Consider the following 27,146-nt stretch of genomic DNA (forward strand, 5'->3'; position numbering starts at 1 on the left):
TGGGGTCCATTTCCAACAAATTTAATTCAACAGCTTTGTGAGCATACTGCTGTATTACATATTACTACGGTAGATGACTTGCAAAAATGGCCCTGTTTCCTATGCCTATAAGCTCTTTGCAATGTGGCTTTGCAGTTCACCTCATCAGGGAGTAGAGTCTATTTTCCCACCTTTTGCATGTGGACTACCGTTGGGACTTTCTTTGGCCAATAAAATGTAGCAGAGGTGATAGTGTGTCTTGCCTATTTGTACTAGGTCACTTGGGACTCTGACTACCCCATAGAACAAGGCCAGGCTAGATGACAGTCCACATGGAAGACAGCTGAGATGCTCCAGATGATGGCTCACAGACGCTCTAAAGCAGTGGCTGACAACACGTGCTCATGGAGATCAAGCTAAGAGCAGAAGAGCCACCCAACTGAACTCAGACTAAGATGGCAACTCCCAGAATTATATGCTAATGAATAGCTATTGCTTTAAGCAACTAAGTTTTGAGGTGGTTTCTTAGGCAGTATTATGGTGTAATAGGTAACAATAAAACTACCTATTAGGTATAATAAAGAGATGGAAACTGGGCACTTCTGCCCTTCAAGGACTTATCTTCTTGGACAAGATCTTTTAATTTGGGGACCCACTGAAGAATTTAAAGAAATCTTAACTTTTCTGAAATGATATGTGATATCTGGCATGGATCCTCAGGCACTTTTCTTCTGTGGGGAAAGTGGAGCTCATAGTTTTCATCAGTTTCTCCAAGGAGTTGGTCCCCTCCCCGAAGGTTAATACAGTGTAGTCATGGAAGATACTGACTCACTTATAAAAAATTACAATATAATGCATCAGATCCAATAATGGAAGCATGTGCCAGGCAGTATGGCAATAGAGAAGGAAACTTTTAAGTTTCCTGAGGAATTCAGAGGCTTTCTCAAAGAAATTATTCTTTCCAAGTGTGAGAAGCAGCCCCACAGACAGAAAGAGCCTTTCAGGCTGTGGAATGGCAGGTCCAACAACATAGAAATGTTAAAAATGCCTGATTTATTTCAAGAAAAGCAAATAGGGGGCGCCTGGGTGGCTCAGTTGGTTAATGGCTCAGTTGGTTAAACCACTGCCTTCGGCTCAGGTCATGATTCCAGAGTCCTGGGATCGAGCCCCGCATCGGGCTCCCTGCTCATGCAGGAAGCCTGCTTCTCCCTCTGCCTGCCGCTCCCCCTGCTTGTGCTCTTTCACTCTTTCTCTCTCTCTTGCTATCTCTCTCGATGTGTCAAATAAATAAATAAAATCTTTAAAAAAAAAAAAAAGAAAAGCAAATAGGTGCAGCTGGAGGGGGAGATACATAGTTAAGGGTAAGGTGTGGAAGATACAATTGGAGAACACTAAAGTCAAGATGGGAAGGGCTTGTATTCCAAGCTAGGAAATTTGAATGCTTTAACTGTAGGGATCCACCCCTACAGGTTTTGAGCAAGGAGAAAACATAAGAAGCACTGCATCTTGAAGAAGTCTCTGGTGGCAGAGAAGAGAATGGCCTCCCTGGAGAAAAAAACCAGTGCAAGCTGGTAATCATACAGGCAAACAAATGATGGACATCTGAATTCGGGCTATGGCATGGGAGGTAAAGGAGACAGGTTAGAAGGTAAAATCCCCTGGAACCTACTGTTGATTAGGTATGCAGATGAGAAAACAATCCGGAATGACACTTCTTGATTGCACGAATGGGGCTGGTGATAACATTCACTGAGCGGAGAACACCAAAGGAGTATACTGGAGAGAGATTTTTAAAATCCCATTTTGGACATGTCCAGTGACAGATGTGTGCAGCAGGCCTACAGCTCATGAAAAAGGTGAAGGCTGAAGATTGGGGATTTATTAACTGTAACTTCTGAGTTACTGAATTTGCAGAGTCGACTTCGGGGAAGTTCAGCATGTTGGAGAAAATTGAGAGTGATCTGTATGTTTTTAACCATGAAAATATTGAGGTCCATCTTAGGAACGCCAACCTTGGTCAGAGGGTGCTTAAAGAATCACAGGCCCTTCCTCAGTACCTGGAGCAAGAGTGGTGTCCTTCCCAGTCAAGTCCTGTGAGCCCAAGCTGAGGTTGAGGTCAGTGTCTTGTCACTGGGAATGCAAATGCAGGTGAGTCTCCGTTCCATGCCTTCGACATTCTATACACACTTCTTGCAGACCTGCCTCATCGTGATCAATGCTACTTGAACCAACACTTCCTCAGAGCAGGAAGGCTAACAGTGGAGAGACCAGAGATATCCCCAAAAGCTACCCAAGTGGGATCAGCTAGCACCAGTGGCTATCAAGACATATCTGATTTGAGGTTCTAGGCATAAATCCCATGGGAATGGATGAGGTCAACCAAAAGACAGGGAGAAAAGCAGTTTTGGACTGAGCCAACAAATGAGTTTTGTTTGCCCTACACAATGTTTTTAAAAACTGTTATCTGATGACACTTAAAAATTCAGAAATTTCATCCAAAAAAGATCAATTTCCTGCTTCTTTTGAAAAGTTAGAAGACATTGCAACACTGGTCTCATGCTTCCACTTGGCAATAATTAGAGGGAACTGAGAAGCAATGGCTATCTTTACAATGACCGTAAGTCCTTCCGTTAGCTACCGCTTTCATTGGTTTCACTAATTTTATTTACCTGCATGCTCCCTTTAGGCATCTGAATGTGTGACCCTCTGGGTAGAATCAGAGTAGAGGCCTACAAAATGGAAGAATTTGCCTCCTGCGGCAGTTGCTTATAGCCCACTATCTCTTCCCCATTAAAAGTAAGTTCTTTGAGATCAGACCTTATGCTTTATTCTCCTTTTTATTCCCACAGCACTCTGCCCTGGGCAGATAATAGATATTCCCCCAAGCATTTTCTGAAGCTTTTTGTTTGTTGGTTTGGGGTTTTTTTGTTGGTTGGTTTTTTGTCTTCCTTTTGGCTTAGGATAAGTAAACGTCTGCATAGAACTGCACTTTTTAAAATCTGAATTTGATGTCCGTTTACCCAATGGCATGTTCATAGTTCATTCTCCCTATCCACTGTCATCACCTTAAATATCAGCTCTGATCAGAGTAAGAAAACAGTAACAGCCTATGACATGTCGAATTCACTTAAAATCAGAGGGTCTTATGGAATCCCTATTACCTCTTGCTAGAGTAGCAAAAAATTGCACATCCGGAGACAATATAGGGAATTCTGTGTTACGTAAAAAAATATAATAAAAGCTCAAAAAACACCATTCTTCACTTAGAAAGAGAATAGGGAAAGACTGTGATCATGTGTTTATGATTGGAGCAGTGAGGGAGGGAGAAAGAAGAGAAATTTCCATTCTCAAAGAGAAGAAAAAAATAAAAAATAAAATAAAATACTACCTCACGGTTAGAATTTGTTGTATCAGAATCTCACAAAGTTTCACTGGCTTTGGTAATATGTGTTTGTTGCAATTTGGAAATACAAAAAACTGTATGATCAGGTCACAGAAATGCCAAAGCCACCTATTGACACACTCTCAATCACTGCATTTTAGTAGTTCTCACCTTTTTTCTGCCAACCGAAGAAAGCAAGAAATGAGCTCATATTAGAAAGAGGATATAGCAAGTCTGATATGAAAGCGAAGATATCAATCAGAAAACTTTCTGTCAAAAGTTTCCTTCCACATTCATGTTTCCCCCAAACAAAAGGTAATAAATAAATTTTATTTAATCACATTAGCTCATTAATCACATGAAGGCTCAGCTGTTGACCTTCCACCTTTCCCAATAAGGCTGAGAAAGTCAAAAAAACTGATAAATAAAATGAAGTCTCTCTCAGAATTTAAAAACAACAATAACCTTTAATGATTAAGAATAATGTACACTTGCGAGCCAAGTCAATTTCTCAAAAATTTCATTAAAAAACATCAGGACTGTTAGCTGTACCAAACAAATGGGATTTTTTGCAATCTCTTTAAAAGAGAGAGATTTTAATGAGCTTCCCTGTTCACCTTGATTAAATCAGAATTTTAGAGAAAGTAACCTAGCAGAACTTCAGAAATGTGAAGTTCAAGTTCAACTAATGAAGGGACAAAGACTTTAATTTTCGCTGAATGGTCCTCCCATTTCTGTGTCAGCTTCGCACTCTATTAGATCCTCTCGAACAAAAGGCTCAGACCCTCCCACTGGGAATCTTTAGCTGGGGCCCTGGGCACTATTGTTGATTTTATCCTAAAGGGCTTGGGAACACATTTTATAAACATGAAAATAGAGAGCAAATAAGTGTGAGAAACATTCAGTGAAAGAAGGTCAATGGAAACAGCTCACATGCTGTCAAGGCCTCACTGGACTTCTTTTAAAATGATGTAGGTAGATGCATTTCTGGTTGGTGTGTTTAGTCTGATAGAGGTTTGAAAATGATATTCATGTGTCTCTTTCTTTGCCTGTGAAAATAATCACAATTTCTCCGGGAAGACTCTCCTGCTGGGTTACCAAGTGCTGGGCTCATCCTCTCCTACAACCAAATACCTTATATTTCAGCCTGAGATTCAAGGATGCTTTCTTTGGACAAATCAATGTTGGCTACATGTACGGAAATTCTCCTTCCTAGGGTTACCCAATGCAAGTGAAACACTGGAATTCCATGACACCTGCAAACCATTTCTCCCCTCCTGACTGGATTTGGCACAGAAGCATGGAATCGGAACTAGGGAGCCAGGGACCTACATGCCAGACGACTGCTATTTCATGAGATCTTCGATGTTGTTGTTTTCCTTTTAAATAAAAATGAAATAACACCAAGATGAATTTTGCACATGCTAAAATACAAAAGAGAGGACATGATTTCTTGACCTTCAAATATATGCGAAACACATTTTTAACTGGAACAAACAACCTGGAAGTGTATTATATTCACAAATGGCATCTGAATGAAACAGTTGCTTCTGGGACTGTGAGAGACACTCCATCTATTGATAGTGAGCTCCCAGAAATGGATATTAAAAACCCAAAAGCTTTCTCAGTTGAAGTAAAAAAAAAAAAAAATTAGTCTCCTACAAATCCTATCCCTATATCAAAAGATGAAAATCATCCAGCTTTAGTACGCAGACCTTTCCAACTAACCATATGAATAATTCAGCCTAAGAAAGCCACTATTATCCAGCATGGAATCTCTAATACGCAACAGAAAGATTTCTCGGGCTCTCAGAGGGGTTCCAAGATTGCGTTTTCATGACAAATGATGGTTATGACTAACTAAAATTCTACCACAAAATTTAAAGTTGACAGTAGGCTAGAAATCTATTCAGTCAGCAAGCATTCAGTAACTATGAGCCAGCTGGAAAAGACACACCCAATAAAAATCTGTATCTGTTCCGTCATCTATTCAGGACGTATTTATTAAGGGCCTACCACATACTCAGCACGGTCCTGGGAGCTGGGGTGTGAGCAAGATAGACATAGTGCTCTTCTCATGTAGAGTAAAAATGGTCTCACTCTAATACTGGGCTTGCCAAACTGTAAATGGTAGCGACATCTCAGATTGATGAAGGTGCTCTTATCTTTGGTGTCAGAATGGGAGAACTCTTGTTCCAGTCTTCTCAAGGCCAAACTACTGATGGGGTTGCAAAGAACAAATACGCTTAAAACACTTCTCTGAGTAAAAAAAAGTTACATAGAGTTTGCTATCAACTGAATGTTTGTGTCCCCCAAAATTCATGCGTTGAAACCCTATCTCCCAATGTGGTGGTATTAGGAGGTGGGGCCTTTGGGGGATGATGAGGGTTAGCTGAGGTCATGAGGGTTGAGTCCCCATGAATGGGATTAGCACTCTTTTAGGAGTCACAAGAGCTTCCTTCCTCTGCTCTCCCCCATGTGAGCGTACCAACAGAAGTCAGCAGTCTGCAACCCAAAAGAGGGTGCTCACCAGAACCCTTCCATTCTGCCACCCAGTCTATGGTATTTTTATTACAGAAATCCAAACAAACTAAATTTATTGTGAACCTTTTTTGTTTTGTTTTGTTTTTGTTGCCGTTGTTGTTGTTGTTGTGTCCTCTGTCTCCTCTCTCTGTAGATCCAGTGGTGAGTGGATTGGAGTGGGATCGCAGATGCTAACCACAGAACACTGACTGTCATCTAGAGCTTCTGGCACTGAGCTGATCCGGACAGACATCACCGTTGTCATCATTACCGTCACCGTCACTGGAGTCATCAAGAGGCCTGCAGTGCCTACCCTACCAGTTCCATGCAGTATATCCATAAAATGGGTGTTAGTATTACCCAAATAGCACAAGGGACTTGGTCAGAGAACATATCTCAATATATATCTGCATATATTGAATAACTAATGGCTTAGGTATTTTAGAAATTGCACCCAGGCTGGCAAATGCAGATGGGCTGGAGCTGTATGAAAGTGTAATAAAAATCTAATCAAACATGTGAGCAAACTCACACATCTGTGGACAGATGGGAGGCATTATGTAATACAGGTCATTGCCACAGCAACCTCTAAACCACCGCCCCGCCCCCCACCAGCTACTGCTGCTGGGCCAAGGTTGAGTGCAAAGAGCCTCTGTGAGTTTTCCTTCTCTGTCAGCATTCAGAGAAATCATTTTTAACCTCTCTAAAATGAGCTATTAAAATAGAAAGTCTTTAACCCACACCCATGAAAATGATGCTCAAGATACCTCAAATCTTTGACCTAGGACCCAAGGTCTCACTGTTTGTATCTGTTTGTTCTTTGAAAACATAACATTTCAATGAACACACTTTGCTACTTGCCAGAAGTTTTTCTCTCTGACAAATGTACTAGATGGTAATGTTTGAGGTGGGCTCCTCAATGTAGCTTTGGGGAATAATTTCAGAAGTAGTCGAACAATCAACTATACAAACCACAAAACAGAATGAGAGATAGGCTTGGAATTTTTAAAAGGCTATATTCACCAGACAATGTGAATAATATGAAATTAATACTCAGAAATCCTCATTTGAAAGAGAAATTATGTGGGTGTGTATAAATTTTATTGAATCCCAGAATAATTAGAATTTCCTCTTTCCATCTACTGACTAATCTTCAACTTGATATTCTAGAATGGCTTTCTTCCATGGATGGAAATTATGTCTTCTCCAGTATTAAATATTTAAGGCACATAAATCTGGAAAGTGGAGGTTAAGGGGAAGAAGCAAATCTACTTCGTACCATCTGAGTGAAGAGCTATCAAAGAGAACTTAGAGAAGTCTTAGAAATGGAACATTACATGCTTTTGGATCAGCTCTACCTGGATTCAGCTCTATCACTTTTTTGGCCATGCGACCCAAGACTCATTCTTTAATCTTTATTACTCAATTCCTTCATCTATAAAATGAAGATAATAACAGTACCTATCTCCTAAAATAGGTGTGAGTTTTAAGTGAATTAGTGTATATATAAAGCACTTAGAATTGTGCCTAGCACCTGCTAAGTATTCCATAAATGTTAGTAATAATTATTGCTGTTGTATTTTAGATGATGGTGCAAAAAACAAAAATTCAACTAAAAATTATTGTTTAGTTATCAGAATTCTGAGTCCAAGCAGCAATGCCAGTGAAACTCAATGACCTCAAAGTGCTTAGTAAGTGTGCCATGAGTCAGTTCTTAAAAATTTTCATTAGAAGCTGAATCACTTATCACATACTTATTGTTGGCTCTCTTAGCCTCTTTTGGCCTCTCACTGCCAAAAAACTGCCAAAATGAGGACTAGCACTGAAAAAAGGTATGTGCCTAGTCTTCCAGGATGAAATCCTAAGAACGAGAACTACAAAGTGGAGCTTGACTATCAAATTCATAGGTGTGAAAGATGATTTTTCCCAGATCAGGTTACATAGAATTTCATAGATGGAATTAGAACTTTGTATTACAATTCATAGAATACTTTATTATAAAATCTTTCTTTGTAGGGAATATTAAAATGAATCCTGGCATAGTCATCTCACCGACCTTAAAAACAATAAAGCGTTCCCAGTACACTCAGGGCATGCTCAGCAACTACTGTGCGGAAGGCACCGTACTTCTTAAAATGGAATGTGAATGATTCCCACTGAGGTTAGCACATTGTATTCTATGTGAAGGGCGTCCCCTGGGATTGAGCTGTGCAGCAACAAACCTGGACACCATCCCAGAACTCCAGTCACTACTACTTCCGTGTATCATTCAGGAGCCACCATCCTCAATTTGGTGTTGATTATTCCCATTTTGATACTTTTATTACATATGTATCTATTTGTATCGATTTCCTCTGCTTTGGGCTTTATATGAACAGTATCAGTCTTATGAATCATTCTGTAACTTGCTTTTTATAAACTCAATATATTATACTTGTAAGAGATATTCCTCTTGACCGGTGTAGCTCCGGTTCATTCATTTCAACTGTTGAATAGCATTTCAGTATATGAATAACCAATTTAATTACTTATTGATTCTCTTTTTGCTGAACAGTGAGGGGTTTTTTTTCTTTCCATTTTTTTTTTTTTTTTTTTGGATGAGAACATTGTAAGTATTCAATAAATGTTAGCTATTGTTATGTGTCTTGTTTTGCATTCAAGACACTGGTGAGCAATATCTATTCCATGCTCCTTCTTGGGCATCCTTCTGTAAATCAGTGTCTAAAAAGCTAAAAACTACATTTATCAGCCCCCCTTACAGCAAGACATTTAGGTTTGGCTGAGCAAAGGCAATCATGAAAGGCTTTCAGCATGGAAGTAAGCTGGACTCTAAATGCTGCTGCAGTTGATCCGCGTAGTCATAGAGCTACCAGATTTTTCTACACGGAGATGGCAGGGGTCCGAGTGTGCAGTCATTTTGTGAGCTTTGAGAGGCAGGGCAGAGTGCATCCATTCTGTCAGTGTGAATCGTTGCAGGCCTGCTGTGGGCTTGGAACTGGAAGCAAGTGATTCCTGATGACATGATAGTTTTCTGTTTGTGGCAGCTTCCTGCTCAGGGCAGTGGGTGGTTTGCTTCTATGGGTGGCAGCTTTCTGATCATAAAAGAGCTGGCCTCAGCAGTCACTTCTGTAGTGTGACTTTGGATGTCATACCTGAAAGCTCACCCAAGAGTCTATTTTTTCAAACGACTAATGATTTCATTGAATCCCTATCATCAGAGGAGGGCTTACTACAAAGCTTAAGCTTCGGAGATCCTCATTACATGGGGCCCATGGCTGGTATATGTTTTTATAAAAATTGCAGAAGTAAGATACTTTAACTACTCTAAATTAAGGCCATTATCTCTTCCCATTCAAATTTCCCCTCAGTTGCATTTGTTTCTAGGGTTGATGGAGTGGCCTTAGGCATTTCGGGGATCCAATTAAGGATGGGGACAGGAGGGGACAGATCTGGGGATCATATTGCAGTCGGAAGGTATCCTACATGCTACCACCATAAGAGTGAGTAGTGGAGAAGGAACAATGTGTAAAGTTGACAGAGCCAGAAGATAAGTTGTAGAAAAGTTCCAAATTTTATAGTTCATATAAGAAAGAGATTTGACAGGGGTTTTCCCAATTTTGACAATAATTCCAAAAACATACATGGCATTATCAATAATGAGTTGTAAAAATGAAATTTTCTAAACTATAGATAATAAAACAAAATTACAGTTACAACAAAGGAAAGACTAAATTGTCTTTTTCTTCTCTCTATAAAGTGATACTACAAAATTATTATCAAGTGAAGAGGCAATCAAAGAGTGTATAAGGCAAAAAAATGTAGAAAAAAACTGTAAAGGTACATTAAGTATTTGATTAATAAAAATATTATTTTACTTTCTGGATTTTGTGATCTTTGTGGTAAATGTCAGCTTTTTAGAATTCGTAATTTGTGGCAGTTTCTTTTCTCATTATGAGTACATTTTGAATTTCATACCTAATTTTGTATTTGTTATGTTGTATTTTTTCCCTAAAGAAGCTGCCAAATTCTGTATTAAAGTCATGTCCCTAAAGAACTAGATCCTTCTCTGTCAGTCATAAATCAATTGCTTAAACTAGCTAAAGCAGATTCTGTTCCCTGCAACGGAATTCTAAAAGATTAGGTCATTAGCTATCGGATATGGTTGCATGCAACCGAATTTCAAAGAAATGGACTACTGGAAATGGTTATCTCACCTGGGTGGGTTTGAAAGCTATGATAACTACATTAGCAACAGATGATGAATTATGTTTGGCCAAGAATGAAATACCTATCAAGTGGAAGGCTTGGCAGAACAGCTGGCTGCTACACAACCCCTTCTGGTGAGAATGAGGAACAAAAGAAATGTGGGGTGAGTTGCCGAATTCTAGCTGCATTAGAGAGTTAATGAGGAGGAGGAGCAGGACAAGCTCCATATTTTAAATTCTTAATTTGGTACACAGAGGATCAGAGAACTCTTATAAGTGCCCTAAAATAATGGTCCTTAAACTATGCCATGGATAAGCATCCCCTGAAAGGCTTGTTGAAGTACAGACTGCTGGATCCCAAATCCCTCGAGTTTCTGATTCAGTAGATCTAAGGTGGAGCCTGAGAATTCAAATTTTTGACAAGTTTCAAAGTGATGATAATACTGTTGGTCCAGGAACCATTTGAGAACCACTGCCGTGAATGAACGCCTTACCTCTTGGACCTGCAGGACAGATATAACTAAAAATCAGATGCAACAGGTTGCCAAAATACAACTTAGGTTAATTTCAGCCTCACTTGGCCTCTTATATAAAAACACATTAGTTAGGAGAGAGTGGGACACTATGAATTGGAATGGGACATTTGAATGGATTTAGATGTCTGAGTATCTGAACATACAAGCCCCACTGAGCTCTCCAGTCTAGCACATGTCACCCTCTCACCTCTGTCAGATAAATCTGTCATGTTTAAAGACCCGATGCGACTGCACCTGCAGTAATTACCTTGCAAGAAATGCTAAACCTTCTTATGGTTCACTCTTCTAGTCCTCATTCACTCTAGTCAAGGAGTCAGATCACATGTAAGTACAAAGTTTGACTAAGGAAGAGAAAACTTAGATAGCAAAATAGTGCTAAGATTTTGCTCAATTGTGGTAATAAAAATCTGGAGACTTGTGGGAATGAATTCTGAGAATGATCATTCAGGCTAAATTTATCAACATGGATGCATTTACTAGAGATTCTGGATTCAGTATTCCAGTTCGCAGAGTTGGAAATAATCTAAAGTGTTTGCTCGATTAGTTAACTGAACCTGAACTCAATGGTAGCCTACACTAAATAAAGTTGGGCACTAAGAATTCCTTGATAGAAGACAGAGATTTGGGGAGAAAGGAATGTTGGGGAAAATTTAACATGCATGACTGTCTTACCCACCTGTTAGCTGTGAGCCCTGAAGGGGCTCAAAGGACCCTCTCTTTATCAAAACATTGAAAATCACTGTGGTGTCATTCTTTTGTAGGCTACAGATCAAGGTAGTAGATGTTTTCCCAGAAATAGAATCCTGAGTTTAATAAGGATGAGGCCATTTCAGAGCAGCAGAAACCATATGGCAATAAGTAACGACCTGAGATCAAAGAAATAGACCTACTGAATAGAAAGCAGGGCTCCAGGGATAGTCAGAATGGCTTGATCTATTCTATATATCTCCCATCAAAACCAAAAAACTTCTTTGGCTGATAAATGGAGACTTGACTTGAATGAAAATGATAAACAATCAAGGTTGCTCACGCAGTTCCCAGGTCTGAGCACCAGAGCCCCACGAATGAAGAAGAAGCCAGGAATACCTGAGGAAGAAAGCCAAGACGCAGCTGCAAGTCCATACTAATACTATTCCACGTAGCCTTCCTGTTGACATTTAATAGTGTAACTGTACCCTGGAAAAAGGTAACTACCCATATCTTTACTTAAAGAATTATCACATGCCGGCCCTGAGTAAATGCTAATTCCTGGGGCTCTATATCGCCAGTGTGGCCAACTATTAAGAAGGGGGATTTATTGGTGTTAAGTGATAAATGGAATTTTGATCCAAGTCCATCTCACAAGGGGCCCAGCAAGTTCTTCAAGACATCCTGTAGTTATTTCCCTATTCCTGTATGCAGGCTTGGGAAAAATGACAAGTAGGGGCACCTGCCTGACTCAGTCAGAAGAGCAAACGACTCTTGATCTCAGGGTTTTGAGTTTGAGCCCCACATTGGGTATAGAGATTACTTAAATAAAACTTAAAACAAAAAAGAAAACAAATGCCAACTAGAAGAATTCTCATAATAACTTCCTGACCCGCGGACTTATAGCTATTATATATGTAGGAAAACCGAGAGTAAGCTTCTGGAATTACCACTCCTTACCACAGTAGAAAACAAAAAGTAATACCAAATCTCTAGGAGGAATCACAGAGATTAGTGCTACCATCAAAGACCTGAAAGACAGGAGGAGGAGGATTCTTTTCACATCCCCCTTTAACTCTCTTATTTAGGTTGTGCAGAAGACATTCTTGGAGAACAATAGCGGACTATCCCAAACTGGCTTAGTCAGCTTGGGCTGCTATAACAAAATACCATAGACTGGGTAGCTTAACAACAGACATTTATTTCTTACAGTTCTGGAGGCTGGGAATTCCAAGGTCAAGGTGACCATGGATTCAGGGTCTAGTGAGAGCCCTCTTCCTGGTTTATAGAGGGCCGCCTTCTTGCTGGATCATCACATTAGGGGAGAGACCTCTAGTCTCTTCCTCTTCTTATAAGGGCATTAATCCCATTATGGGGCTCCGCCCTCATGACCTCATCTAAACCTAACTGACTCTCAAAAGCCCCATTTCCTAATACCATTACATTGGGGGTTATTGGTTCATTATATGAATATTGGGGGGATACAACCATTCAGTCCATAATGCAAGCTTAATTTGGGAATGCCTCTGTTAAGCACTTGGTTAGCAGATATAGATCTAGCAACTTTCTATCCCTATCTCAGTAAGAAGAAAACAACAGAAGCCCTTCAATTGCACATGGATAGGCATGTGCCATTACCATCTTGCCTCAAGGCTAATTACCTCTCCAGCTCTAGTCACAGAGTTCTTTATCATCTTACTTTCCCCAGGAGGTCACACTGGTGATTACATTGATGACATCAGACTGATAGGACCTGGTGAACAAGGAGTGGCAGTCACCCTGAATTTCTTAAGAGAGATGTATGCCAGAAAATAAGATGTATGTAGAAGATAAATCTCATAAAAATTCAAATGCCTGACAACTTAGTTCATATGTCACTGGATATCAAGATAGAATTATAAACTGAAATAAAGAAGGAATGAATAACTCCCAGAATTACATGCAAGGACTGAGGGGACTTCAGTTTTCCCCTATTAGGATGGAGATGAGCAAGTTCTTATTTGTATGAGTGACAGAAAAAATAAGTTAGGCTTTTGTCTTGCTGTTGTTTGAAGATCTAAGTCAGGGAAAAAGAGCATGTTGGTGTGTTGAATAACCACAGAGGTACAACGCGGTATATTGCAGATGGAGATTCACACATGCAGACACTAGACAGATTAAAAACAATTCCCCTTTACCTTTACAACTAGGTTCTGGAAGCAATTTAGATTCTACCAATCAGATGAACTCTAAATTTGGGAGGTAGAAGCGAGGCAGAACCCACATTTCTGCTGTCTCTGTGTGCTCTACTGGCAAGTGTGATCATGGACTGTGTGTTGGCCAAGTCCTGGTGGCTAGTCATGAGCTTTGTAGGTGTCAAGAGCCAGAGCAAGTTATCTGTTTTGGTGATGTGATCATCGCAGGCATGGCATTGATCTGGATCCAGCAGTAACAGCAGCAGCTTTCTGATCATGGTCGTTTCCTGATTATGACAGTTACCTGCTGTGACAACTAACTGAACCTGGCGGCAGGGATCTGCTTCTGGAACCAGCAGCTTCCTGATCGCAGAGGAGCGAGAGCTCCTTTGTTGACCCAGTTCTGCAATCTTGGGGAGTCGTTCCTGGAAGCACAACCTAGAATTTTCAGCCCTCTCAATAATTCTAAAGCCATTAAACTACTTCTAATAAATGCCTTCCTGCTTAATGAGCTAGAATAGATTCTGTTCCTCAAAGATGAACCCAGATTGATACAGAGCACATGCATGGAAGTTTCTCCAGGGTATATTACCCAGGAGTGTAATTGTTGGGTCATGGTATAAACATTTTTAGCTTTACTAGATATAGGCAAAATTTTCTGCAAACTGCTGTGCTAATTTATTTTCCCGTAAGAAAATTCCACCAAAATTTGCTTTGTGACACTCTTAATTTTTGTTAAATGGATGGGTACAAAAAAGGATCTCATTTTAATTTGCAATTCTCCGATTAATGATTTTTCATATGTTGATTGGTAATTCAGTTTTCTTTTTTAGTGAATTGTCTGGTAATATGGCTTGTTCATTTTTCTGTTGAATTGCTTATCAATATTGATTTATGAATTCTTTATATATTATGTACACTATATCTTTGCAGTTGCAAATATCTTCTATCTAGTAGCATGTCTTTTCATTTTACTAAGGTTATTTTTGCTATACAAAAAATTTTCACACTAATGTAGTTAAATACATCAAGCTTTCGTTTTGTCATCCATGCTTTTTGTGTCTTATCTAAGAAATCTGTTCTTACATGTCATAAAGATATTTTCCTATGTCTTCTTTTAAAAGTTTTGAACTGTTTCGGGCGCCTGGGTGGCTCAGTTGGTTAAGCGACTGCCTTCAGCTCAGGTCATGATCCTGGAGTCCCGGGATCGAGTCCCACATCGGGCTCCCTGCTCGGCAGGGGGTCTGCTTCTCCCTCTGCCCTCTTCCCTCTCGTGCTCTCTGTCTCTCATTCCCTCTCTCTCAAATAAATAAATAAAATCTTTAAAAAAAAAAAAATAAAAGTTTTGAACTGTTTCATTTTTACCTCTGTAATAAATCTGGAATTTATATTTGTAGCTATATGAGATAGCAATTATGTGTTTCATGTGGATAACCAATTATTTCAGAATAGTTAAGTAGTTAGTCCTTACCCCACTAACTGTAATGTTACCTCTGTCCTATTCCAGGCTTCTACATATGCACACATCTTTCTCTGGGTCTTCTAGTCAGTTTCACTGCTTATTTTTTTAAGCTTGCGGCAGTACCACAGACTTAAGTTTTATAAGTCTTGACATCTGGTAGGGTAGGTCTCACAGCATTTTTGTTAAAAATTGTTTTGGTGATTCTGGGAAGGCCAAAGGCTGTATTTGTGGACTACAAGAAATGAAGTTAGCCAATATAGATAGATTAGGGTGTATCATGTGGCTCACACTTTTAAACAGATAAAATACTGCATTCTGGACACTATCAATATGTTTTCCCTTAACTGAATTTATTATTTTAAGTTTTTGACCTTCAACTGCAATAACCTTCTGTTCATGCTGGCTAACAAGCAATAATTACACATAATTCATCAAGTAGATCAGTGGATCCTAAAACCCATTTTTTTAACTTGTGCTTTAATGACCATATTATTCAGCCACAAAGAAGAAATTGTATTACAATATGATATTTTCAATCTGTTTATCTCTGGGCCTACTAATTTCTGTCAACACTAAAAAGAAGTGTACATGTATGTATTTATGCATATCTAGTTCATCTTTCAATTTGCCCTACCCCCAAGTAACCTATTTTGACAGTCTGCTTTTCATCTAAATTTAAGAGTGATCCCCTTTTATACAAAGCACTCCATAGAGCTTACTCATTTAATTCTCACAACATGCATATGAAGTAGTGTATAATAAGAAATATAGATTTGGATTCTAGGGAAGGAAGATGGCGGTGGAGTAGAAGGACCCTAAGCTCGCCTCATCCCACAAATACAACTAGATAATTATCAAATCATCCTAATTACCCCAGAAATTGATCTGAAGACTGGCAGAACAAATTCCACAACTAAAGGTAGAGAAGAAGCCTCATCAAAGAAGTTAGGAAGTGTGGAGATGAGATGTGGAGAAAGATCATGGCCACTGCAGTGGGGAGGGAGTTATGGTCACAGAAAAGGTGAGAGACAGACTGACACATGGAAGAGCACACAAGGAAAATGAATGCCTATAGCAATTGGCTTGGAAAGCAAGAGGGCCTGAATTTCCTGAGTTCTTGCAACCAGAGGGTCTTAAAGCCTAGAGTTTAAAAGGTCACCATGCTTGGCTCTGGGGGAGCTTGGAGGGTACTGGGGCTACTCTTGTAGAAAACACAGGGCAAACATCCAATGGCCATACAGCATGGAAATAGTGATCTGAGGAGTGCCTGGGGCACACAGTGGGGAGGTTATTTGCTCTTCTTGAACCATGTCCCAGAGAGGCAGTGTTCACAGAGAGACCATTCCAGGAACAAAGGAACTGACTGGTGCCATTTCCCTTCCCCACCCATCAGCATAAACACAGAGTCACCTACAGAAACCAGCACAACCGCTACCTAACTTGCTTACACCAAGCCCCGCCCCCCTACGCTCTGGTGGAACTGCCCTTCCCAGTCATACTTGCTTCAGTTCAAGCATGGTGGGCCCCCTCCCTCAGAAGACCAGCCCAAACTCCTGCCAACACCGTGTCTCCCAACCAGGGAGTTTCGTAAGGCCTCGGTTCTGGTGCAGTGGCAATAGGTCTCATTCCATGAGCAGACCAGAGCACACCTAGTTAAGATGAGCCACATTCAAGATAAGGACCAAACATTGCCCACAACGGGTAAAGAGAGCCTCTGCAGACTTCTGGCCTGAAGAATAAAGAGGCCAGGATGCAACAGCAGCATGCACACAGCACACGAGGGAGACACTCCCAGAAGCACCAGGCCCTGGGGAACAAGGGACACTACACTGCAGGGCCCTATAGAACCTCTTCATAAAGCCATTACTCTCAAGAACAGGAGACATAGCTGAATTTCCTAACACAGAGAAAGAGGACAGAGATGTAGACAAAATGAGAAGACAGAGGAATTTGTCCCAAATGAAAGAATAGGACAAGGCCACAGCCAGAGATCTAAATGAAACAGATATAAGTAATATGCCTCATGGAGATTTTAAAGGAATGATCATAAGGATACTCACTGGATTGGAGAAAAGAGTGAAGAGCATCAGTGAGACCATTAACACAGAGATAAGAAATAACATAGCAAAGATAAAGGGATTAATAAACAAAACGAGAAACATGCTTGAAGGAATGAACAGCATGCCGGAAAAAGCAGAGGAACAAATCAATGACCTAGAAGACAGAGTAATGGAAAGTAAGCAAGCTTAACAAAAGAGAGAAAAAAGAATTACGCAAAATAAGAATAGACTTAGGGAACTCAGTGGCACCGTCAAATGTAATAACATTTGTATTATAGGTGTTCCAGGGGAAGAAGAGAGAAAAAGGGGGGCAGAGAATTTATTTGAAGAAATAATAGCTGAAAATTTCCTTAATCTGAGGAAGGAAACAGATATCCAGATCCAGGAGGCACAGAGAACCCCCCAACAAAATCAACAAAAGCAGATCCACACCAAGACATATTTGTAATTAAAATGGCAAAATATAATGATAAAAAATATTAAAAGCAGCAAGACCAAAGAAGACAGTTACATGTAAAGGAAACCCCATAAGGCTACCAGCAGATTTTTCAGCAGAAACTTTCCAAGCCAGAAAGTAGTGGCATGATATATTCAAAGTGCTGAATGGAAAAAACCTGCATTCAAGACTACTCTATCCAGCAAGGCTATTATTCAGAATAGAAGGAGAGATAAAGAGATTCCCAGACAAACAAAAACTAAAGGAGCTCATTACCACTAAACCAGCCCTGCAAGAAATATTAAAATGGACTCTGAGTGGAAAGAAGGGCCAAAAACAACAATATGAAGGTAGGAAACAAAAAAGCAGTAAAAATTCATATTTTTGTAAAAAATCAGTCAAGTAATTCACAACATAAAAGGATGTAAAATATGACACCTTATACCTAAAACATGGGGAGGAGAGGAGTAAAGAATGGGTTCAAACTTAAACAACTATCAACCTAATATAGACTGCTATATGCAGAAGATGTCATATACTACTGTAATGGTAACCACAAATAAAAAACCACTAATAAATATGCAAAGAATAAAAAGAAAGAAGTCAAAATATATCACTAAAGAAACAAGAAAACCATGAGAGAAAGTCTTCAGAAACAACCACAAAACAAGTACTACAATGTCAATAAATACATATCTATCAGTAATTACTTTGAATGTAAATGGAATAAACACTCCAATCAAAAGACACAAGGTGACAGAATAGATAAAAAAAATAAGACCCATCTATATGCTGCCTCCAAGAGACTTTTTAGACCTAAAGACACCTACAGATAGAAAATGAGAGGACTGAGAAACATTTATCATGCAAATGGATGTCGTAAGAAAGCCAGAGTAGCAATATTTATGTGGAACAAAATAGACTTTAAAACAAAGGTTGTAACAAGAGACAAAGGACACTATATAATAATAAAGGGGACAATCCAACAAGAAGATATAACAACGGTAAACATTTATGCACCCAACATGGGAGCACCCAAATACATAAAACAGTTAATAACAAACATAAAGGAACTAATCGATAATAATACAGTAATAGTAGGGGCTTTAACACCCCACTTACTTCAATGGACAGATCATCTAAACAGAAAATCCACAAGGAAACAATAGTTTTGAATGACACACTGGACCAGATGGATTTAACAGATATATTCAGAACATTCCATCCTAAAACAGCAGAATACACATTCTTTTCAAATGTACATGGAACATTCGCCAGAACAGATCACATATTAGGCCACAAAATAAGCCTCAACAAATTAAAAAAGATCGAAGTCATACTATGCATCTTTTTTTACCACAATGCTATGAAACTAGAAGTCAACCAAAAGAAAAAATCTGGAAGGACCACAAATTCACGCAGGTTAAATAACATGTTACTAAACAATGAATGGGTTAACCAGGAAATAAAAGAAGAAACTAAAAAGTACATGGAAAAAATAAAAACGAAAACAAAATTGTTCAAAACATTTAGAAGCAGCAAAAACAGTTCTAAGAGGGAAGTTTATAGAAATGCAGGCTTATCTCAAGAAGCAAGAAAAATCTCAAATAGACAATCTAACCATACACCTAGAGGAGCTAGGAAAAGAACAACAAACAAAACCTAAAACCAGCAGAAGGAAGGAAATATTAAACAGAACAGAAATAAATGATATAGAAACTAAAAAAAAAAAGAACAGATCAATGAAACCAGGAGCTGATTCTTTGAAAAGAATCAACAAAATTGATAAACTTCTAGTCAGATTTATCAAGAAAAAAAGAGAAAGGACCCAAATAAATAAAAATCACAAATGAGAGAGGAGAAATAACAACCAACACCACAGAAATACAAACAATTATAAGAGAATATTATAAAACAAATCAACAATAAACTGGACAACCTAGAAGAAATGTATAAATTCCTAGGAACATATAAACTATCAAAATTGAAACAGGAAGAAACAGAAAATTTGAACAGACTGATAACCAGAAAAGAAATTGAATCAGTAATCAAAAAATTCTCAACAAACAGAAGTCCAGGAGCAGATGCCTTCACAGGTGAATTCTACCAATCGATCGATCAATCAATTTATTTATTTATTTATTTATTTAGAGAGGGGGAGAGAGAGAGAATCTTAAGCAGGTTCCATGACCAATGTGGAGTCCAACTCGGGGCTCAATCTCACAACCCTGAGATCATGATCTGAGCTGAGATCAAGAGTCAGACACTTAACTGACTGAGCCACTCAGGCACCCCTCTAACAAACATTTTAAAAAGAGTTAATACCTATTCTTCTCACACTATTCCAAAACACTGAAAAGGAAGGAAAACTTCCAAATTCATTCTACAAGGTAAGCATTACCATGATAAAAAACGAGATACAGACAGCACACAAAAAAAGAGAACTATAGGCCAATATCTCTGATGAACATAGATGCAAAAATCTTCAACAAAATACTAGCAAATGAATCTAACAATAGATTTTTAAAAATCATTCACCACAATCATGTGGGATTTATTCCTGGGTTGCAAGCGTGGTTCAGTATTTGCAAATCAATCAACACAATACATCACATCAGTAAGAGAAAGTATAAGAACCATATGATCATTTCAATAGATGCAGAAAAAGCATTTGACAAAGTACAGCATCCATTCATAATAAAAACTTTCAACAAAGTAGGAAGAGCTGGCATCCAGGAGCAGAGCACTTTACTCCTCCCTCAGAATGAATGGAGACCAGAAATTGGACCCTTATGCCCAAGCAAAGCAGGATTTCATCCAGCATTTCTCCCAGATTGTCAAGGTGCTGACCGAGGATGGCGTGGGCCACCCGGAGACCGGAGACGCCATTGCCCGGCTCAAGGAGGTCTTGGAGTACAATGTGATTGGAGGCAAGTGCCAGCGGGGTTTGACTGTGCTGATAGCATTTCAGGAGCTGGTAGAGCCAAGGAAGCAGGATGCCGATAGTCTCCGGCGGACCCTGACTGTGGGCTCGTGTGTGGAACTGCTCCAAGCTTTCTTCCTGGTGTCCGACGACATTATGGACTCATCCCTCACCTGACGGGGGCAGATCTGCTGGTATCAGAAGCCAGGCATAGGTTTGGATGCCATCAATGATGCTTTGCTTATGAACACTGTATCTACCGCCCCTGAAGCTCCACTGTCGGGAGCAGCCCCATTACCTGAACCTGATTGAGTTTTTCCTGCAGAGTTCCTATCAGACTGAGATCGGACAGACCCTGGACCTCATCACAGCCCCCCAGGGCAACGTGGATCTTGGCAGATTCACTGAAAAGAGGTACAAATCTATGGTCAAGTACAAGACCGCTTTCTTTTTTTTTTTTTTTTTTAAGAGTTTATTTATTTATTCATGAGAGACAGAGAGAGAGAGAGAGAGGCAGAGGGAGAAGCAGGCTCCCAAGGAGCAGAGAGCCCGATGCGGGACTCGATCCCAGGACCCTGGGATCATGACCTGAGCTGACGGCAGACGCTTAACCATCTGAGCCACCCAGGCGCCCCACGAGACCGCTTTCTACTCGTTCTTTCTTCCTGTGGCGGCTGCCATGTACATGGCGGGCATGGATGGGGAGAAAGAGCATGCCAATGCCAAGAAGATCCTGCTGGAGATGGGGGAGTTCTTTCAGATTCAGGACGATTACCTCGACCTCTTTGGGGACCCCAGTGTGACAGGCAAGATTGGCACAGACATCCAGGACAACAAATGCAGCTGGCTGGTGGTTCAGTGTCTGCAGCGGGCCACTCCGAAACAGCGTCAGCTCTTTCAGGAGAATCACGGACAGAAGGAGGCGGAGAATGTGACCCGGGTGAAGGCGCTGTACGAGGAGCTGAACATGCCCTCCCTGTTCACGCAGTATGAGGAAGACAGCTATGGCCACCTTCTGGGCCTCATCGAGCAGTACGCCTCGCCCCTGCCCCCGGCCATCTTCCTGCTGCTGGCACACAAGATCTACAAGAGGAAAAAGTGACCTAGAGACTGCGCGGGCGGGGAGGGGTGCCTCTCAATAAATTGTCGAAGTTTAAAAAAAAAAAAAAAAAAACTTTCAACAAAGTAGATTTAGAGGGAACATACCTCAACACGATAAAGGCCATATATGAAAAACCCATACCTAACACCATCCTCAATGGGGAAAAACTGAAAGCTCTTCCTCTACAGTCAGGAACAAGAGAAGGATGTCCACTCTCACTGCTTACTCAACATAGTACATAAGTCCTAGCCACAGCAATCAGACAACAAAAAGAAATAAAAGGCATCCAAATTGGTAAGGAAGAAGTAAAACTTTCACTATTTGCAGATGACATTATACTCTATATAGAAAATCCTAAAGACTCCACCACAAAACTACTAGAACTGAAAAATGAATTCAGTAAAGTCTCAGGATACAAAATCAATGCACAGAAATCCATTGCATTTCTATACACTAAGAGTGAAACAGCAGAAAGAGAAATTAAGAAAATAATCCCATTTACAATTGCACCAAAAATAATAAAATACCTGGGCATAAACTTTACCAAAGGGGTGAAAGACCTGCACTCTGAAAACTATAAAACACTGATGAAAGAAATTAAAGATGACACAGAAATGGAAAGATATTCCATGCTCATGGGTTGAAAGAACAAATATTGTTAAAATGTCTATACTACCCAAGGCAATCTATACATTTAATGCAATCCCTATCAAAGTATCAACAGCATTTTTCACAGAACTAGAACAAACAATCCTAAAATCTGTATGGAACCACAAAAGACCCTGAATAGCCAAAGCAATTGTGAAAAAGAAAAACAAAACTGGAGGCATCACAATTCATGCAAAAGAAAGAAACTGGACCACTTTCTTACACCATACACAAAAATAAATTCAAAATACCTAAATGTGTGACCTGAAACCATAAGAATCCTAGAAGAGAGCACAGGCAGTAATTTCTCTGACATTGGTCATAGCAACTTTTTTCTACATAAGTCCCCTGAAGAAAGGGAAACAAAAGCAAGAATAAACTATTGGACTACATCAAAATAAACAGTTTCTGCACAGAGAAGGAAACAATCAACAAAAATAAAAGGCAACCTACTGAATGGGAGAAGACATTTGCAAATGACATATCGAATAAAGGGTTAGTATCCAAAACATATAAAGAACTTAAACAATTCAACACCCCAAAAACAAATAATTCAGTTTAAAAATGGACCAAAGACATGAACAGAGGTTTCTCTGAAGACATACAGATGGCCAACAGACACATGAAAAGTTGCTTATCTTCAGTTATCATCAGAAAAATGCAAATCAAAACTATAATGAGATATCACTTCACACTGGTCAGAATGCCTAAACTCAAAAACACAAGAAACAACAGGCATTGGCGAGGATATGGAGAAAGGGGAACCCGCTTACCCTGTTGGTGGGAATGCAAACTGGTGCAGCTACTCTGGAAAACAGAATGGAGGTTCTCAAAAAGTTAAAAATTGAACTACTCTACAATCCAGCAATTGTACTACTGGGTATTTACCCAAAGAATACAAAAATACAAATTCAAAGGGATACATGTACCCCTATAGCAGCATTATTTACAATAGCCAAGATATGGAAGCAGCCCAAGTATCCATCAACTGATGAATGGATAAAGAAGATGTGGTATATATATACAATGGAATATTATTCAGCTGTAAAAAAGAATGAAATCTTGCCATTTGCAATGACATGTATGGAGCTATAATAGTAAGTGAAATAAGTCAGCCAAAGAAAGACAAATACCATATGATTTCACTCTTATGTGGAATTTAAGAAACAAAACAAACAAGCAAAGTGGAAAGAGAGAGAGAGAAACCAAGAAAGAGACTCCTAACTAAGGAGAACAAACTGATAGTTACCAGAGGGGAGGTGGGTGGGGGATGGGTGAAATAGGTGATGGGGATTAAGGAGGGCACTTTTGGTGAGCATCGAGAGATTAAAATAAAAGCTTAAAAAAAAAAAAAAGAAATACAGATTTGGTCTTCTTCCCCAGTTCCTGTCACAGAGCTCCTAAAACCTTTGTAATATCCTGAGTAATACAGGTAATAAGAGCATCCTTTGTTAAACTTGGTTTTTGTATAGAATTCATTAAAACCCTTGGAATTTCCTAAGTGATAGAAGTGTCTATTGTTATCCACAAGTCATTTTAATCACACCTGATTTATGCAAATGAGGTGACTTAGGATGAAGTCCCAGATAGCCTCATGATAGGGCTGGTCACCAGAAAGACCAAATGATTAAAGGGTTGGAAATTTCAGATCCAGCCACTGACCTTCAAGAAGAGGGTTGGGGTAGGGAGCTGAATAATAAAGCTCTATAAAAACTCTTGGAAGATGAGATTTGATGAGCTTCCAGGTTGGTGAATACATCCATGTGCTGGGAGGATGACAGACCCAAGTCCACAGGGACAGAAGCTCCTGCACTCAAGGAACCTTCTGGACCTCACCCTACGTACCTCTTCATCTGTATCCTTTATAATAAACCAGGAAATGTAAGTAAATGTTCCTGGAGTTTTGTATGCCATTCTAGTAAAATATCAAACCTGAGGTTATGGGGACCTCTGTTTGTAGCCAAGTCCAACAGAAGTCGTGGGTAACCCGGGGACCCACCATTTTTATTAGTATCTGAAGTGGGGCAGTTTTGTGGGACTGAACCCTTAATGTGTGAGGTTTGTTCTAACTCCAAGCAGTTAGTGTCATAATTGAGTTAAACTGTAGGACATCTAGTCGATGTTCCACAGAGAAGTGAACTGTACTGTTGTGGAAACACACACACACATCTGGTGTCAGAAGTGTTCTGTGTAAGAGTGTAGAGAAACAGCTCTTTCCCAGAAGTATGTCCTATTGTACCATGCCATTATACAGAAGAGGGAAGCAAGACAGAGAGATCTTAAGTAACAGGGCCAGGCCCTTCCTGTTAATAAATGGCAGAACTGAAGCTTGAACCCAGGCGGCCATCACTCTCCCTGGTAACCCCTACAATTCCCCTACCTCTCATTAAGACAACAAGAGATTCTATTACTAACACAAAGATTTATAGCCACAGCCAAAGACAAGTACTGACAACGGAGCAGGACAAGGAGCTATGAGAATAGGTAACAAGAGGACATGACCTAAACTGGAGGGGAAGCAGGCAGGTAGTTAGGAGAGGCTGCAATGAAGAAGAAATATTTACACTGGAATCTGAAAGATGAGCAGGATTTAGTTCCGTGAAAGGTTTTTTTTTTTTTTTTCTTTTCTGACAAGGGGGTGGAGGTGAATGCAAGAATACAGTGGTGGCTTTGAAGAAATCAGTGTAGTTGGAATTCAGACAGAGGCAGAGTGTGGTGTGAGCTGAAACTGGAGCTGTGGCCTGGGGGCCCAGGTCAGATGGGTGCCCTGGCAAGGGCCTGGGACTTGATCCTTCACCTCCAAAGGGTTTTAAGCCAGAAGTAACATGAACAATTGATGGTTTTAAAAAAGAGGTGTTGAATCCATTAAAAAAAAAAGGCACAATGCAGGGGCACCAGGGTGGTTCAGCCGATTAAGCAGCCGATTCTTGGTTTTGGTTCAGGTCTTGATCTCAGGGTCTGGGATAGAGGCCCGCATCAGGCTCCACCCTTAGCAGGGAGTCTGCCTGTGGATTCTCTCTCTCCCTCTCCCTCTGCCCCTCCTCCTGCTCATTCTCTCTCTCTCTTTGTCTCTCTCAAATAAATAAATCTTAAAAAAAAAATTAAAATGGCACATTGCTAGAATTCCATAGTTCCCTAATTACCTTTGTTAAAATTTTTCTGAAATGCTATAAATTTATCATCAAAACTTAAATTTAGCACGGACCATAATAACAGAGACCAAAGAGCATAACCTTTGGAGAATTCATATTATACTTTCATCCCAACTGTTCAAATTACTGTGTGATTCGAGGCAAGTTATGTCATTGTTATGTGTCTCAACTTCCTATCAGTGAAATGGGAATAATATTTACTTATGGGTGTTTCTTACTATCATTTATCTATCAGCAGGAGCCCTCTAAAACTTAAAAATCTGGTTGAATTTGGCCCAGCTCTCTAACCCCTGCTTAAAAGCCCTTCCTACAACTTCCTGTAACTTCCGGCGGCTCAAGGCCTTAATGATCTCCACTTCTCTATTTCTGCACCCACCAGTCTACTTCAGCATATCCATATGAAGGGAAGCCTGGCCCCTTCACAGTCTCACCAAGTTTCCGGACCCAGATCTTGCATAACTTGCACAAATGTACTCAAGATGAGGAATGTACTCGAGATGGGTGCTGCAGTCTCCCATCACCTCACTGGTCCCATGTCCTGTCTTCCTCTCTTCCTAGTCCCCTTTCTGTCTGGCTCAACAACCAAAACGCTGCCTCGCTTACTAAGAGTGACCCGGCCCATGCCTCCAACTTCACTGTCTCACCATTATCAGTAATTGCAGTATTTTCCTAGCAAAAACAGCTCTCCTTTTTAAAAAGGAATTCTGGTGAATAACATTGCCTTCATATCATTACATGCAGATTTCAAAATCACTAACTATAGATGGTCACTGTGAGACAGGGAAACGGAAGGGACCCCATGAAGGACTGCTTTTTTGCTCCTTTTCCTGCTTCTATTTTTGCTAGGACCTGGCTTATAGAACAGATAATGTATGTCCTCCTGGTAAAGGTCAAGGAGTTAATGATTTCTTTGGAGTCTTCCAGTACAACAGATAACATCTAAGGAGTGACCAGGCAGGGTCGTCTCGTCATGAACATTTTCCAAGACCATTGACTCACTAAGACCCCTGACTCCAGGGCATAAGTGACTTAGGAACAAACACTCATCTTTGTTCCTGGATGGCTGAGAACACACATGCACCAGACCATAATCTTCAATTAAAACCCCAGGCCCCAAGCAAAGACAAGACTCATTCTTCATTCCTCTTTCCTTTCCAAGTCTCCCATATGCTTTGTCTGCATCTGCACTCTCTCTGCGTCTTCAATAAACTCTGCTCTCACTTCCTCTTGGATTGAGTTTGACTGCCATCCTGTGTGAAGCCAAGGACCCTCTTGGCTGGTCCTGCGGGACCCCCGCTGGGTCCTCAGACCCGGCCAGCCTGTATCAGCTGCTATTATCAGTGTCATTATTTTTTTTAAAGATTTTATTTATTTATTTGAGAGAGAGAGAGTGCACAGGCAGGAGGAGTAGCAGAGGGAGAGAGAGAGGCACGTTCCCGGCTGAGCACGAAGCCCAATGCGTGACCCGATCCCAAGACCCCGGGATCATGACCTGAGCCAAAGGCAGATGCTTAACAGGTGCCCCTATCAGTATTATTATTATTTGTTGGTGCAGACATACCGTTTCTTAGTATGTAGAAAAACACGCCTTTAACCTTTTATTTAGATTTTCTTTAAAGTAGAACCATCCCCCTATCAAAGTCTCTCTGATCCAAACCAGAGGATGACAGTATTACTTAGCTGTGTTGCCTAAACAACGAATCTCAATTGATAATAGCTTATAAAACAATAGCATTTCACCTGGACTTGAGGTCCACTACAGCTGTTTTTGACAATGCATAGGCTGTGCTCGCTTTGGCAGCACATATACTAAAATTGGACAATGCGTAGGCTGTGGCTCTGTGCCGTGAGTCTTCACGTTCTAGAACATAGACTAA

General features: G+C 40.1%; 1 protein-coding gene and 1 pseudogene across 1 annotated transcript in view; one reads left to right on the plus strand and one right to left on the minus strand.

The window, feature by feature from the left end:
* Positions 1–27,146, minus strand: part of ANAPC10 (anaphase promoting complex subunit 10) — a 253,378-nt gene that overhangs the window by 59,638 nt on the left and 166,594 nt on the right. The window lies entirely within an intron of this gene.
* LOC116637494 lies at positions 20,181–21,469 on the plus strand (annotated as a pseudogene).

Source organism: Phoca vitulina, unplaced genomic scaffold, assembly GCF_004348235.1.
Source record: "Phoca vitulina isolate PV1807 unplaced genomic scaffold, GSC_HSeal_1.0 scaffold14, whole genome shotgun sequence".
In the NCBI taxonomy this organism is placed as follows: domain Eukaryota; kingdom Metazoa; phylum Chordata; class Mammalia; order Carnivora; family Phocidae; genus Phoca; species Phoca vitulina.